The 13,665-nt window shown below is 35.9% G+C and overlaps 1 protein-coding gene across 2 annotated transcripts in view; it reads right to left on the bottom strand.

Moving 5' to 3' along the window:
* Nucleotides 1-13,257, bottom strand: part of EYA4 (EYA transcriptional coactivator and phosphatase 4) — a 367,222-nt gene extending 353,965 nt beyond the window's left edge. The window contains exon 1 of one of the 2 annotated variants that reach the window (XM_061428024.1): nt 12,991-13,257. The gene's annotated coding sequence lies outside the window, so the exon portion shown is untranslated. The remainder of the gene's footprint in view (nt 1-12,990) is intronic. The other variant, XM_061428029.1, reaches the window with a different exon arrangement.
* Nucleotides 13,258-13,665: the final 408 nt, after the last annotated feature.

The raw sequence follows: 13,665 nt of genomic DNA, 5'->3' as shown, positions 1-13,665 counted from the left end.
TGCTAATCACTACAAACATAGGTAAATTTTTTGACAAAGACTTTTGAAGCATTGGTCAACATGTGGTGAAGAACTGTCATTTTTGAGAGAATGGGAAGGCTCATCTCTCAGGCATAAGAAGATGGAACCCTAATGGACCATAGTAACTTTGTATACCTGAGGAGGCAGTTAACTGAATACAGACATGTAAAAGGTGGTGAAATTTGAGAGATCTTAATATTGAGGGAGCTATTCAGATGGGTGGGCGTAATTGTACATGGGTCTTCTATGTCTTCCTTGGCCATGGTCTAGACTTCATATGCAGAGGCTAAGACTTTATGAGGGCCAACAGAGAATAGCTCCGGTGAGGCAGAGAAGTGAAGTCAGTTTCAGAGTTTGCTCTGTGCTAGGAGGGTGGAAAGGAGGGAAGATGAGGAGGAAAAATTAGATGAAGAACAGAAGATACAATTGAATATATTGCACAGCGGCAATGACCATAACCATGGCAAGCTCTGATTTTTCAAATGATCAAACAAAACCAAAAATGTGTTAAATAATCATTAAGAGTTACTGACGACATTGTTGTACAGCAGAAACTAACACAATTACAAGCAATTGTGCTCCATTTTTAAAATAAGTTATTGACAGAATCAATCCATAGAAAATTAAGATTAAAATGGTGGCTGTTAAATATCTATTAAATTCCTTATCAAAAGACTCATTAGCTGTGAAAAGCATCGCTGTAGAATGAGACTAACAAGGAAGGTAAAATCTAAGCATTTAATGGAATTTATTTAGTTTCACCGATTTTTTGTGGGATGATAGGTTGAGCGAGGAAGAGTTATAGGGAGAAGGAAGAGAAATTCTAAGATAACTTATACCCAATAAATTATTCTTTAGAACAGATTTCTTCCAGAAATGTGTTTTTCAACAAGATTAATTTCATTACTCCACTCACATAGATGGAATCCTTGGTTTAGAGTCAGGCTAGGGTAAGTTATACTCAAAACACTGCTCAATTTTAAAATAAAGGATTTATGTGCATGAAGGTGTGAATCACTCTTTACCAGTTAATATCTCACCCTCCCGTCCTTTCTATTTGAGTCAAGAATACATCTGTCAATTGCAAACATTTATTCACCTATTGGATGAACAAAAAAGCCAATTGAAAATGAGCTTAGGAAAAACACAAGCCTGGTCTTATCACATTAACAAGTGATTTTTAAAATTGTTTCAACCTTGTAGTACGTGGTTAGTCATCACTATGTGCACCATTAACTCAAACTAGATACTTGTTCTTTTGCCAAATAATGTCACTTTAAATGTGTGCAAGTATCAATATCACAGTGAAATTTAGGACCTAAATTCTGACAAGGTGTGACCACATGCGTGGTAATGAAATTTCATCTGTTCCCTTAAAATTTCTCCTCTAAAGATGCTTTATTTTAGGAGAAATGGAACCCATTTAAGTTTAAAATATCCATTCAAGACAGCTATGAAAAAATAAACTCTAGTAAAAAAAATCCTAGCTCTAAGTATATGGATTTGTTATTCACTGTAATTCACTGGCAATGTTTTCTAAGGGACTAAAACTTTTAATACATTATGTATGAGAAACCAAAGTTTCACTATGTTGTATATTAGGTTAAAGCCTTTAAATAAATACTAGACAGTGAAACTCATCACAATATGCCTCCATTTAACATTTTCTTTTCGCTAATATTCATTTTTTAAAGAACTGGCTTAAGGCCCAAAGAGGATCATGTAACACTGAAAAAACTCCAGACCCCTGGAAAACATTATATAGAGACATTCCAGTGTATTTAATTTAAAAAAAAATTATATTTGTCAAATTGTTAGCCATCTATTAGACTATACACTCTGTGAATATACCACCATTTTAAAGTGTTGATAATATATCTTATTGGCCTTCCCATTAGCTAAGAGTTCCTAGTAAAATATTTTCCTACCACATAAGCCACTAGTCATCAACCATGTCAAACAACATATTCAGTATGGATATTGAAATTCTAAGTTGACTATATTCAATAAATAACCCAAAGATATATAATGTTAACCATATACTATTTAAGCATATTTAAATCAAGCTATATAATATACAAGAATTTAAGGCAAAGCATTTATATTGATCTCACATATGTAAATCTGTTACCTACTATGTTTTACAAATGTATAATTTTTAAACCAGCCTTATTCAGAATGGATTTTAATTGCATTTATGTATTTAAAGACTAGGACTAGAAATCAACCTTAAATTTATCAAATAAATTAACTTGTGCTTTATTCTCTTTGATCGATAAAATATACATAATGTAACTTTATCCATTTGATAATTTGAAGCACAGTTCAATGACATTAAGTACATTCACACTGTTGTATAACCATCACCACTATCTTCAAAACAATTTTTATCTTCCTAAACCAAAATTATGTACCTATTAAACAATGGCTCCTCACTATTCACTCCTGCCTGTACCAGAAAGTACATTCTACTTTCTGTCTCAATGAATTTGACTAACCCTGACACCTCGTATAAATGCAGTCATACAAAATTTGTCATTTTGTGGCTGGTTTATTTCACTGATCATGCTATCTTCAGGGTTCATTGCTACTATAGCATATGTTAGAAATTTCTTCCTTTTTAAGGTGGAATGATTTCCCATTGTATGCATTTATTAACAGCATATTTGCATATTCATTTATCCATCAATGAACACTTGGGTTGCCTTTACCTTTGGCTATTGTAAAAATGTTGCTATGAATATGGGTTTAAAAAGATCCATTTGAGCTTCTGCTTTCAATTCTTTTGGGTATATACTTGGAAATGAGATTTCTGGGTTCTTTGCAATATATATATTTATATTTTAGTTGCTCTGTCATGTCCAGCTCTATAAATATACATATATTAAAAGTTTTTTGATGTGGACCATTTTAGAAGTCTTTACTGAATTTGTTACAATATTGCTTCTGTTTTATGTTTTGGTTTTTTGGTCCCGAGGCATGTGGGATGTTAGCTCCCTGACCAAGGATCAAACCCACATCCACTGCATTGGAAGATGAAGTCTCAACCACTGGATCTCCAGGAACGTCCCCACAATGTACTTTTAATACATTCTTAAATATACCCATGGGCTTATTTTATGTTTTAAAGGTGGTTGTTGCCATTTTGAGGGATGCAGTGGCTCCACATCCTCCCCTTAGATTCTTCAGGGTCAACACATTTCCTTTCCATGTCTCCTTGCCCTGGAGGAGTTGAGAAATTTCTTAATATAGTCAACTATTCTTGACCTATTTATACATTCTGAATATGCATGTGGCTTAAGGAGACTTAAATCTCAGGTTTTGAAGAGTCAAAGCTGGGAGAAATTGGAAAAAATTCTAAAATACATTGCTCACTCCCCAGCTTTGGTGTAGAGCTTCATCCCGATTCAGTGTAAGTCCCTTCTACTGCAGATCTCAGAAGACAAAATTTCAGTCTTCCTCATCAGTCTCTTCCTAAATGACATCTAACTTTGTTACTCTTCCTATTCTGCTCCTTCCCTAGTCCCTGTATTCCCTCCATTCCATCTTGAAATTCACATCCCTTCCAAAATGTACACATTGATCTTTGGAAATTGAACATCATGTCATCTCTTCTTGGAAATCCTTCCTGATGTGCCAGGATGAATCCAGTTTCCTTATCTGAAACATTAAAGGAAATATTTTCTTCTTGCATTGGCTCATTATGAGAACTCAATGTAAAAAGATATGCTTACACACAATTGAAGACACATGGTGAGTTCTTAATAAACATTGGTTGCTGTTACCAATGAAAACAAATTAATAAGAGATGAAAAACAGTTGCTTTATATCTTTATGTTAAAGTTTCCTGCACATAAAAATTATTATTTTACCATTTAGCCAAACCTTATTTTTGTTTGGAGGAGTCTGGTGAGCTGCCGTCTATGGGGTCGCACAGAGTCGGACACAACTGAAGCGATTTAGCAGCAGCAGCAGCAAGCTTCCTTCCCTAAATCTTCATAGAATTATCACATACTTCAGCTGTACAGCCCTAAGGTTGGATATTATTTCCAGGTTTGAAAATGAAAAATGGCAAATATAATTAATTTGAGATGGGAAGAGGAGAGATGCTAATTTGTGTTAATTAACTCTTTTCCATCTTTATGATGCTTATTCTCTAGGAATCTATTAATATTGTACTTCTTAGCTTTTTTTGAGGGTTTATAGACCCCCTTTGAAAATATGATGAAAATTATGGGTTGTTTGTCACCTCCCAAAAAATGTGCATTCACAGTTTTATATTAAAGTTTGGGAAATGTATGGACTCCCTTGAATGCTCCAGAAGAGTCCAGAGATCGAAGGTTAACACTAGGTGATGTATCAATACAATGTAAACATAGAAAATCTCATATTGTTGATCTTCTCTCCTGAAACACACTTCAGGGTTTTGCCCCTATATTTTATTCTGTTCTCCTATTTCTTGTAGTCACTTCTTAACCGTTTTCCAATAGTTAGACCAAGGCTGATTTAACCAAATGCTCTAGACACTGTAAGGCAACAGAGAGAACAGGCAGGGAATTATGGCAGTGCACAGGACAAGGCATTACCTTTCCTCACACTTGTACAAGCAGTATTAGGAAACTCCTCTTTAGGCTCAATGATAGCATTAAGAAAATGCTAACTTCCCCAGTGTATCTGAAAATTCCTAAAACAGAGGAAAAATAAAGTTTCTGAATTTATGTAAGATCTTAAAAAATTAACTTAATCAGGTCGCTTTCTCAAAAGAAAAAGTTTAAACTGCAGAAAACCTTAAACTAAACTGGTAGATTTAAAAACTTTTATGAGATATTAAAAAAGATTGGGTAACAAACTAATTAAAATAGACTAAATTTGGTTTATCCAAGGACTTTACACCAGTGAATGAGATTCCTATCTAGCCTGTAATATTCATATACATATGTTTACAGATATCTGTGTCATTTGAAAGCAAAAACTAATAGCATCGAGAAGAGAGAAAACATACTTTCCCCCATGATGAACAGGCAATTTAATTTGAAAACAAACACATTGGCTACCAAACAGTCCTAACAATTTTATCCTAAGGTGCTTTATTTTAACCTTGGTCTGTATTAAGAGTGACTTTAACCTCAATTTGATACTAGATCATTCAAGTATGACATAAATCAAATCCCTTATGACTATACAGTGGAAGTGAGAAATAGATTTAAGGGACTAGATCTGATAGACAGAGTGCCTGATGAACTATGGATGGAGGTTCGTGACATTGTACAGGAGACAGGAATCAAGACCACCACCAAGAAAAAGAAATGCAAGGAGGCCTTACAAATAGCTGTGAAAAGAAGGGAAGCGAAAAGCAAAGGAGAAAAGGAAAGAATGCAGAATTTGAATGCAGAATTCCAAAGAATAGCAAGGAGAGATAAGAAAGCCTTTCTCAGTGATCAGTGCAAAGAAACAGAGGAAAACAATAGAATGTGAAAGACTAGAGATCTCTTCAAGAAAATTAGAGATACCAAGGGAACATTTCATGCAAAGATGGGCTCAATAAAGGACAGAAATGGTAGGGACCTAACAGAAGTAGAAGATATTAAGACGAGGTGGCAAGAATACACAGAAGAACTGTACAAAAAAGATCTTCACAACTCATATAATCATGATGCTGTGATTACTCACCTAGAGCCAGACATCCTAGAATGTGAAGTCAAGTTGGCCTTAGGAAGCATCACTGTGAACAAAGTTAGTGGAGGTGATGGAATTCCAGTTGAGCTATCTCAAATCCTGAAAGATGATGCTGTGAAAGTGCTGCACTCAATATGCCAGCAAATTTGGAAAACTCAGCAGTGTCCACAAGACTGGAAATGGTCAGTTTTCATTCCAATCCCAAAGAAAGGCAATGCCAAAGAATGCTCAAACTACTGCACAATTGCACTCATCTAACACACTAGTAAAGTAATGCTTAAAATTCTCCAAGCCAGGCTTCAGCAATAAGTGAACCGTGAACTTCCAGATGTTCAAGCTGGTTTTAGAAAAGGCAGAGGAACCAGAGATCAAATTGCCAACATCTGCTGGATCATCGAAAAAGCAAGAGAGTTCCAGAAAAACATCTATTTCTGCTTTATTGACTATGCCAAAGCCTTTGACTGTGTGGATCACAATAAACTGTGGAAAATTCTTCAAGAGATGGGAATACCAGACCACCTGACCTGCCTCTTGAGAAATTTGTATGCAGGTCAGGAAGCAACAGTTAGAACTGGACATGGAACAACAGAGTGTTTCCAAATAGGAAAAGGAGTACGTCAATGCTGTATATTGTCACCCTGCTTATTTAACTTACATACAGAGTACATCATGAGAAACGCTGGGCTGGAAGAAACATAAGCTGGAATCAAGATTGCCGGGAGAAATATCAATAACCTCAGATATGCAGATGACACCACCTTTATGGCAGAGAGTGAAGAGGAATGAAAGAGCCTCTTGATGAAAGTGGAGGAGAGTGAAAAAGTTGGCTTAAAGCTCAACATTCAGAAAACTAAGATCATGGCATCCAGTCCCATCACTTCATGGCAAATAGATGGGGAAACAGTGGCTGACTTTATTTTTCTGGGCTCCAAAATCACTGCAGATAGTGATTGCAGCCATGAAGTTAAAAGACGCTTACTCCTTGGAAGCAAAGTTATGAGCAACCTAGACAACATATTAAAAAACAGAGACATTACTTTGCCAACAAAGGTCCATCTAGTCAAGGCTATGGTTTTTCTAGTGGTCATGTATGGATGTGAGAGTTGGACTATAAAGAAAGCTGAGCACTGAAGTATTGATGCTTTTGAACTGTGGTGTTGGAGAAGACTCTTGAGAGTCCCTTGGACTGCAAGGAGATCCAACCAGTCCATCCTAAAGGAGATCAGTCCTGGGTGTTCATTGGAAGGACTGATGCTGAAGTTAAAACTCCAATACTTTGGCCACCTCATGCGAAGAGCTGACTCACTTGAAAAGACCCTGATGCTGGGAAAGATTGAGGGCAGGAGGATAAAGGGACAACAGAGGATGAGATGGTTGGATGGCATCACTGACTCGATGGACATGGGTTTGAGTGGACTCCAGGAGTTGGTGATGGACAGGGAGGGCTGCCATGTGGCGGTTCATGGGGTCACAAAGAGTCGGACATGCCTGAGCAACTGAACTGAACTGAACTGACTGTATTACATTATATTTGATTGCTGCTAAGTCACTTCAGTTGTGTCCGACTCTGTGCGACCCCACAGACGGCAGCCCACCATGCTCCCCTGACCGTGGGATTCTCCAGGCAAGAACATGGAGTGGGTTGCCATTTCCTTCTCCAATGCATGAAAGTGAAAAGTGAAAGTGAAGTCGCTTAGTCGTGTCCGACTCTTAGTGACCCCATGGACTGCAGCCTACCAGGTTCCTCGGTCCATGGGATTTTCCAGGCAAGAGTCCTGGAGTGGGGTGCCATCGCCTATGGCTTATTCTTTGATGCTCAGGAAGTCCTTCAAAGAAGTGCTTGTAAATGGTCAGAGCATCCTTATTGTTCTACTTGTGTAGATTCAGTAGTTGTAAATTCTGCTGTGCTGTGTATCAGCAGCAGCCAGTCAAATGCACCAATACCCCTAAGTGAAAGTGAAAGTGAAGTCACTCAGTCGTGTCCGACTCTTTGCCACCCCATGGATGGTAGCCCCACAGACTCCTTGGTCCATGGGATTTTCCAGGCATGAATACTGGAGTACTGGAATACCCTTCTCCAGGGTATCTTCCTGACCCAGGGATTGAACCCGGGTCTCCCTCATTGTAAGGAATAGACATTTAGAGCTGTTAAGGGACTCAAGGTATCACTGGGTAGGATCTTGACAATATGACTGAGAATGTAAGGAGACTGATTCCAGTCAAGTTGTGGAATAATTGATGAATATAGGGGAAGGAAAAAAGAGAGTAATTGAACTGCAAATGCTGAGAGATCATCTAATTTCACCTGCTTTTTCTATAAATGAAAACATGAAGTAACTGATTACTCTTAGATTAGGACTTGGGACATGGTTTACAGGGAAAATTAGTCATTTGAGACTCAAGAAACCTGAATTCCAGACTTAAATTTACCATTAATATTGGGCAAGATAGTTTTTCTGTGTCTCAGTTGCCACAAATGTTAAATGTGGGGATTGGGTTAGATTTCCATGATGCTAATCTTTATTGAGGCTGTTTTAATTCCCAAGCTAATTCTATTTCTTCTGAACATTGAACTCTAAATATCAGCATAGTAAATGGTGGTCTTTACCACAAGTAAATCTCAGGAAGTCCTGGTTATAATTATTACTCAATTCATGCTATTATGGGACAGATAATATGATGTACCCTTTAAAATGTATTAGATAAGTCATACTTTTTAAAATTATTAAGCAAATTCATATTTTAAAATTTTTAACAATAGACAGAACTATTTATTTTTAAAAATATATTGAACATTTACTATCACTCACATTTCTTGGTCCTAGAGATACAGCAGTAAGCAGTATAAAAGTGGACCCTCTCTTAAAGGATAGACAATTGAGAATATTTAAATAAAAAAAAGATAATCTCAGAGGGTGATAATTTCTTGCAAAGAAATAAAAGTAACTTTTACAAAGAATTTGGGTGATGTTACTGTGGGGTGAGACAATGTTGCTGTATATTGAAAGGTCATTTATAAAAGGAGAAATTTTTTCTAAAGCACACATCATGAGAATAAATCAGTTATGATAAGAAGCACAGAGATAGGAAGGTACAAAAGTCATACAGAAGGAATGAAACTGACTAGATACATTTGCTTTCTGTGGGATGTGAGTGTAGGGTGAGTGGCATGCATTTGTGTTTTAAGTGTGTGTGTGTGTTTGGCCATGAATATCCCTTAAGGGTAAAGTAAAACTTTTCTATACTCCTCACTTCCCCTTGTGTATATTGGTGAAGGACAGAAAAAGGGTAATAACTGAAGTAGATGTTCAGAAGACTCAGTGAATCTTTACATATGCCCTGGAAACTCAGAGCTGAGTTGGGGTTTGGTTAGAGAAAAGAGGTATTATCCTATAAAGGAGAAGAGGGTTTTTAGTCCATATGATGTATGACTTGGGGTCAACATACATTTAAGTAGAGAAATCACCAATATGCATACCAACATGTTTACATACCAATATGTTTACGTATGATTGTTACGTAAACTGTCTTAGTCTCAACAAGCTCTCAGTAAATCAGCTACACTGAAAGATAACATTTTATGAGCAGATTTGTGTGTGTGTGTGTTTGAAGGAATGAAGGAAAAGGGCTCAGTTCCATGTTTAATGCAGAGCAGAAAGGGTGGAACTAATAATATAAGAGAGAGAGACTCAAAAATCTGTGAATTCTGGAACTTGAGGCCAGGAAAGACCATGAAAATATATGGCCACAGCAATGCACAGAAATATTTGGAAGACAATTGGGGTGGGTGGCTGCCATATAAATTATAATCATTTACTTATGCATTCATGTTCACTATCTCATCACTATGAAAAAAATTGAAAGAGGGAGAAAAAGAGAGAGAGAGATTGACTACATTCTTAGAAACTATAAGCATTCATGATGCCAAAACACCCAATTAATGACAAAAAAAGGTCAAGCTAGTGTTTAGAATAAGGCTGTCAAAATAATTGGCTGATTGGATAAGTTTTTCACTTCCCAATCACTAGCTATGGTAAAACAGAGACACAGTTGAAAAATAAACATTTAAGAGTAGAACTACATTTACTTTATTCCAAATTGTGAGAAATGCAAACGCATGGTTTTAGTTTTATCAGCAAGAATCCATATGAATGACTTCTCCCATTTGCTCTGGGATTCTGGAGTTTTAAGTGGGCCAAAGTTTTGAAGTGTTGAAAGATATTATAAAGCACTTACAAGTATTCAGCTGGTCAGGCTGCTCAATTAACTGAACATTTATAAACCTCAAAATTTTGACAGAGCATGATTCATGTAGGAATGACCGTTAGACAACAGATGGCTTTATTGTAGGTATGCTTGAGAGAAAGCATACAAGGCAATGTGATTTGAAGGAAATACAAATGGAACACAGAGAGAAAGCAAACTGAATTTAGAAGCATGGATTATACTCTTAAGAAAGGAAATTATTGAAATATCTACCTGGTATATTTTAATGTAGAGTGTTTTTTAAATGTTTAAATGTTAATGTTTACTTAAGAATATTCAAGACATTTATTATGAAACATGAAAAATACAACATAACTAATATCTAGGCAACTCATACTAACTCATATAACATTCTAAATTAGATGTTTATAAAACAATGTAACAGGGCTTGGGGAGTAAGAACTAAAATGTCAACTAAAATCCTAAATCCACAGCATTTTAGCTTCTCGTTTTTTTCCTACAACTATGGGCTGCTTATATTCTGAAGAGTATTTTGAAGAAGTATTACTTCAAAAGTACATTTTAGAATAACATTTTACCACTAAAATATATCAAATTGTAGCTAAGAGGGTTTTATTAGTTTTCTAAAGGAGAAACAAAAGATGACACATTCATCTAAATAAAAATATTACTTTCAGGTATTTGTAGTTTTTTTTTTAACAAATTCAAGTTAATATTACATAGAAATTCATTTCAGGGAAAGAAACATCAGATTCTAAAGTATGCTTGATATAAGTCCATAGAACAAATGCAAAATTTTCTTATTTTGAGCCTATTATGTACATATTATATTGGTCCAACTCTTATTTTTTTTCCTTTTCTTTCCTTCTCTCCCTCTTTCTCTCCTTCCCTTCCTCCACTTCCTTCTCTCCATCCCTTTCTCTCTCTCTCTCTTCCTAGGAGCACAAATCCACTAACATTACCGAGAAAAAAAATTCATGGAACAAGAAGCAAGTAAACAATTTCTCCCAGAGGAAAAAGGAAAAGAACAAAAACCATGCAATTTCAAATAAAACAAAACTCCTGTATCATATTATACCTACTTCTCTCCAAGGAGGAGCAGCAAACACAAGACCCCATGGATCATGTCCTGTAGTCTCAGTATGAAGAATAGGTTCTGGTATCTTTACACCTTAAAATGCTTCTAGGAGAGTTGCTATTCCATGCCAGAAGGGAGGGCTACCAGTAATTTTCTTCTTCTCCCAATCCCGAGGCTCTGAGAAAGTGAATCGGGGCCACTAGGCTCCCAGGATCAGCTCTTAGGGTGTCCAGCGCCAGTATGAGAAGGGACGGAGGGGCACTCCCCACAGACCTATGTCCTTCCAGTCACTTAGACAAACTGCCCATCTGTGGTTGAGGAGGGCCAGGAGCAGTAAAGATGGGTGGTTAGATTTTCCACCCTTACTGCTCCCATTTTCTAGAGGGACAACCAGAGTTTACGAAGAGCACAAGGACCTCTGACTCCACTGAGTTAGCAACAGGTGAAAATAGAACACAGACCTCTAAATTCAGAACACATGACTTCCTCACAACTGCTGCTTACTTGTTAAAGGCATAATAAAGCAGTGTCCCTGCTTATCAACTTTTCTAAAATAGATACGAGAAATTAATGAAAAACCAGTAAGAAAACAAAAAGGAATTAGTCTTTACTTTTCTCCCTCTGTCATTTCCCCCAAACACTATTAAACAAGAATTTTTATAGACTAGCATACTAATTCTTGACAAATTGCTTATACAAACTGTAAATATAAACTTTAATATTGGTCCTCATTAAAACTCTGTAAAAGCAGATTATTATTATTATTATTAATTATCCTCATTTTAGAGATAGCATGCAGTTCGAAGAAAATAACTGATCGAAATTCAAACTGCTGAGTTCCCTATGTTATAGAGTAGACTCTTGCTGGTTATCCACTGTAAGTATATAGCAGTGTGTACATGTTGACCCTAAACTCCCTAACTATTCTTTCTCCCCATTTCTCCCCCTAGCAACCATAAAAGTTCATTCTCTAAGCCTGTGAGCATGTTTCTGTTTTGTAGATAAGTTCACTTGTATCATTTCTTTTTACAGTCCCCATACAAGAGAAGTCATATAATATTTCTCCTCAGTGTTATGTCACAACCTGGATGGGAGGAGAGTTTGGAGAAGGAATACATGCATACGTATGACTGAGTCTCTTTGCTGTCCACCTGAAACTATCATATTGTTAGTTAGCTATACTCCTATATAAAATAAAAAGCAAAAACAGTCAAGCTGCTGAACAGACTATAATTAATATTTAAATACAGAACTTCTGACTCTAAATTACATTTAATTTCCTTTAATCATGCACCTATAACTTTAACCAACATAAGTGCTTTTCTAAAACATAATGCATTATTGTTAAGCCTGTTATCAACTCAATAGGGACACAGACTAAAAATACAGTTGTTGAGTAATTTTCAGTTGTTGAGTAATTTTCAGAGATCTTACAAAAATATCAGTGCGCTGAAGATCATTGTTTACATATGCAACATACTAGTTTTCAATATTCATAATTTGAATGATCCCCAAAATAAAAAAAGATCATACTTCAACATTTTAGACATTAATTATAAATTTCTTAATCCTTTTCTTTATACCTTTTTTTTTTCTTTTTATGATTTGAAGAATGAGAAGACCTGTTAAGAAATTTAGCTGTTACAAGACAAACTGAATTAAAAGAAGAAAAGAAATCAGGCCCAAAGGAGAGAGAAAGAAATCTAACAATGGTATTAGGCTTTCTAAAAAAAATCATGTTGATTTACTAGAGAGAAATAATGAAATACTATACTATATGGGTGCAAATATCATTTGTATATGTCTTCTATAAATATTATTTATATGAAAATGAGCTAAAATTAGCATTGGCTAAAAATGTTGTCCGTGAAAGAACTTTTAGATTAAAACCAAAAACAAATGCAACACATATTATTACTGATAGAGATATAATTAAAGTGTAGAACACAGTTAATTAGCAAGCACATAATATCCCACAAATTACTTACAAGGACAAGTTAAGCTCTGTGGAGGCTTCAGCTGTCTGCTTCTATGTGAGATATTTGCTGGCACCGTATAGATATTTTTTGCCCTTCTGCTAAATATTCCATGACTTTCTTAGTAAGACTGAATATAAGTTATTCTTATCAAATACCAAAATTTTCATAATTATGATTTTTAGGATCATGCAAATTAATTACAACTCCAAGCAGTGACACAGACTAAAATAGCCAGAGCTGTGATGATCTAAAACTACTCACAACATGTCCCAGCCAGTACTTGGCCAGGAGCACATGTCACTTAAAAAAAGCACATAACCCTTTAGACCCAACAGTCAGTTAAAGCCTTGGTAGCAATGTTAACCATAAAAATGAAAAGACTTTTCAGTTATTTACATACAATTTTCCTCTAATTAGTGGGGCCTGATTTTAGTTATTTTCCCCTTCTTTTCTTGAATAAGAACAGATGGGATCAAGTTTACAGGGCAGTTATTTTGTTACAGAAAAAGAAAAAGTCAGAGTCAGAGTGAGAAAGAGACAGGTAGTTTCTCTTGTCAATTATACTCTAGGATTTTTATAGAAATGGGGCTAGTAAGTGCCTATCAGTTCAGCAGTCTTTAAAGAAGAACTGTGCTAGGGGTTGTGCTGATGATGTAAAACAATGGGACACTTTCGGAAGGGGCT

Source organism: Bos javanicus, chromosome 9 (assembly GCF_032452875.1).
Source record: "Bos javanicus breed banteng chromosome 9, ARS-OSU_banteng_1.0, whole genome shotgun sequence".
NCBI classification, from domain to species: Eukaryota; Metazoa; Chordata; class Mammalia; order Artiodactyla; family Bovidae; genus Bos; species Bos javanicus.
Note: the sequence above shows the minus strand (reverse complement) of the source record. Positions and strands in the feature narration are given on the sequence as shown.